This window comes from Arachis ipaensis, chromosome B04, assembly GCF_000816755.2.
Source record: "Arachis ipaensis cultivar K30076 chromosome B04, Araip1.1, whole genome shotgun sequence".
NCBI lineage: Eukaryota > Viridiplantae > Streptophyta > Magnoliopsida > Fabales > Fabaceae > Arachis > Arachis ipaensis.
In genome coordinates this window covers 121,245,998-121,248,880 of record NC_029788.2, presented here as the reverse complement: position 1 = coordinate 121,248,880, position 2,883 = coordinate 121,245,998, and the positions used below count along the sequence as shown (strand labels likewise).

General features: G+C 34.0%; 2 protein-coding genes and 2 long non-coding RNA genes across 4 annotated transcripts in view; 1 reads left to right on the top strand and 3 right to left on the bottom strand.

Annotated features, from left to right (window-relative positions):
• LOC107635057 (TMV resistance protein N-like) overlaps positions 1 to 2,883 on the bottom strand; it is a 136,631-nt gene that overhangs the window by 18,651 nt on the left and 115,097 nt on the right. The window lies entirely within an intron of this gene.
• The window catches only part of LOC107635058 (TMV resistance protein N-like), a 75,756-nt gene that overhangs the window by 68,431 nt on the left and 4,442 nt on the right, over positions 1 to 2,883 (bottom strand). The gene's annotated exons all lie outside the window — the stretch shown is intronic.
• On the bottom strand, positions 1,495 to 2,877 carry LOC110271289. Its single transcript, XR_002361854.1, has 3 exons — positions 2,675 to 2,877; positions 1,891 to 2,103; positions 1,495 to 1,802 (listed from the first exon to the last, which is right to left on the bottom strand). It is a non-coding gene; the product is annotated as an uncharacterized LOC110271289 (long non-coding RNA).
• The window catches only part of LOC110271293, a 96,686-nt gene continuing 95,912 nt past the window's right edge, over positions 2,110 to 2,883 (top strand). The window contains exon 1 of the long non-coding RNA XR_002361859.1: positions 2,110 to 2,704. This is a non-coding gene — a long non-coding RNA (uncharacterized LOC110271293). The remainder of the gene's footprint in view (positions 2,705 to 2,883) is intronic.

Sequence of the window (2,883 nt, the reverse complement as noted above, 5' to 3'; positions counted from 1 at the left end):
TCAAGAATAAGTGTTTTTTTTTTTGCATATATATATATATATATATATATTAAGAAATTATTACAATTTTCACAACTAAATGGGAAAAAACTAGTTATTATCACCTTAAAGCTCTAAAAACCTCATAAATTTATGGAAAAGTGTTTTTGGGTTGCTAGCAAGACAGTTACTCTCTAAATAACATCACTTCTGGCTTAGTCTAAAATGATTGTTTATAATTTCTTACAAAGTAATAACTCTGCTTTCTATTCACCAGGCACGAAACTCTTGTGATGATTAGTGGAGGCAGTGGCATCACCCCTTTTGTGTCTATCATCAGAGAGCTAATATACTAAACTTAACATTGAGATACAGAACTCCAAAACTTACCTTAATTTGTGCATTTAAGAACACCTCTTGTCTCTCAATGTTAGATATGATCCTACCAAGTTATGGAATCAACGGTGACATTTCTAGTTTGCAACTACAAATTGAGGCTTACATCACAAGAGAGGAAGACCTTAAACAGAATAATAGTCCAATTCCCCTTCAATCCATATGGTTCAAGCCTAACCAAAAAGACTCACCTATTTCTACTATTTTAGGTCCAAATAGTTGGGTTTGGCTTGGTGCTATAATATCATGTTCTTTCATAATCTTCATTATCCTAATTGGGATGATTAACCATTACTACATTTTCCCTGTTGATCATAACACCAATAAAATATTTTCATACCCTTTGAAGTCTTCTATGAACATGTTAGTGATATGTGTGTCAGTAGCAATGGGTGCAAGTGTAGCTGTTCTTTGGAACAAGAAACAAAATGCCAAAGAAGCAGAGAAGGTACAGAATATGGAGGGGTCATCTCCATCAGTAGGATCAACAAATTTCAAAGTTTGTGACGTAGAAAGAGAATTGGAAAGCCTACCAAACCAAATCCTTGCCAATGCTACAAATGTGCATTATGCTGGAAGACCTGACCTAAGAAGTAAGTCACTTCACTTTTTTTTTTGGGCAAATTACTATGTAATTTGTAAACTATAACACTAATTACCTTTATAAATATAACACTAACCTCAAGTGAAGGGAATCTTTATTTTAAACTATAGCCTAGAGACATATCAAGGGTATGAAATTGCTCTCTTTTCTTTTTTCTTTTCTTTTTTTCTCTGTCTTTTATTTGCTTTTATTTTTTCTTTTTTGAAGGATTACTGTTGGAACTGAAAGGGTCAAATGCTGGGGTTCTTGTTTCTGGACCCAAGGAAATGAGGCAGGAGGTAGCAGCTGTTTGCTCATCTAATTTGGCTGAAAATCTGCACTTTGAGTCCTTTAGCTTTAATTGGTGATTTTACCTGAATTGTTAGAAGATATAAAACGTTTGGCTATTAGCGAGAATTGATCTTAGCTAGCTTATTTTGAGTTAGAATTTTTGTTATTTTTTGATAGCATAAATTGGTTATGTAACAAATGTTAGATCCTAGTTCCTAGCTAGTAGCTACCACCAATGACAATACTTCTAAATTCTAATAGTCTCTTCTGCTTTTTAGAAAATAAAATCTGTCATAAGGAGCATAACAAAAAAGGTAAAAGGGTTTTAGTTCCATATCATTTTTCTAGAATATTAGCATACAAACAATTTCACATGGTTACATCAAACTCAAATTTACACTACACCAGATGGATATTGACATGGACTGAATTTTTGCCTTGCTAAGGTTTCCATAACCTTTAAAAATTGATGTTTCAAGTTCCAGACCCGAAAATTGAGATCACTTTAGTTCCAGGGGAAACTAATAGTGATGTACTCCAGCTCCTTCAAAAACTAATTAAAAAAAATGTGAAAATGTTATTAGCTCTCAAGATACATTCTTCTAACAAAATTAAATTGAGCTCCTGGCAAATGGACATACCTTTCTTCTCAACCAAAGTTGTTCACTTCAATCACATCATCTGCAAATATATTTGTCAAACACTTTCCCCTTCACGCCTTTGCCTTTCAGTCTCACTTTTGCTCAAATCTACGATATCCTCAATAGGCACCCAGCCAGTGCTTGATATTTTGGCATGAAAAAAAGGATAATCAGAAATATTTCAGGTTCACCTTGGCTGTCCTGTTCCTGGGGCTGAATCAAATGTTTAAAGTTTAAGACCTGAGATCTCGGCGACATTTGTTGTCATTGAAGTAATCATTGGTCAAGCACAGAATGTAAAGGGATGATGCATTGATTATCATGTCTAACTGATAAATTTAACCTTTCCCTCTAATGAATCTCAATTTGGGTTGTCAAACAATTCAAACCATTCTCAATCTCAAGCGCCATCTTCTTAAAAATCCTCGAACCCAATAAAAAAAATTATTGTAACCTCATTGCAGCAATTTACACATGAAACCAAGATTAAAATATTTTTCCCAAGACATTCAAAAAAAAAAAAAAAGAAAAAAAAGAAAAGCCGTCAGACATGAATTCAAATACAATCCCCAAATGCTCAATTCATATTCCTCCCGACCCACCTTTTTTCATATTCACAATGTGAAACACGCAATTTAACACAAACAACATTCCCAGTAATTACATAACATAAACTCTCCTCTATCCGAAACCAACATATTATTTGTCCTAAAAATTGAAAGAAATAGAATTGCAAACTAAAAGGCAAACTTCAAATGACAATATTGATATAAAAAAGATTTACATTTCTTTCTGGATGGATGCAATGAGCTGTGTCAAAAGCTTCAGATATGGGGAACCATTTAGCTGACCAGATCTAAGCTTGGCAATGATAGATATAATATATTGAGAAAGGTGTGTTATGAGCAATGAGAACTGGGATGCAAAGGGAAGAGAGGTAAGAGTTGAGGTGGGTCAAAGTTTTTGCGAGATGCCAAAGGGCGAATAGCGGCC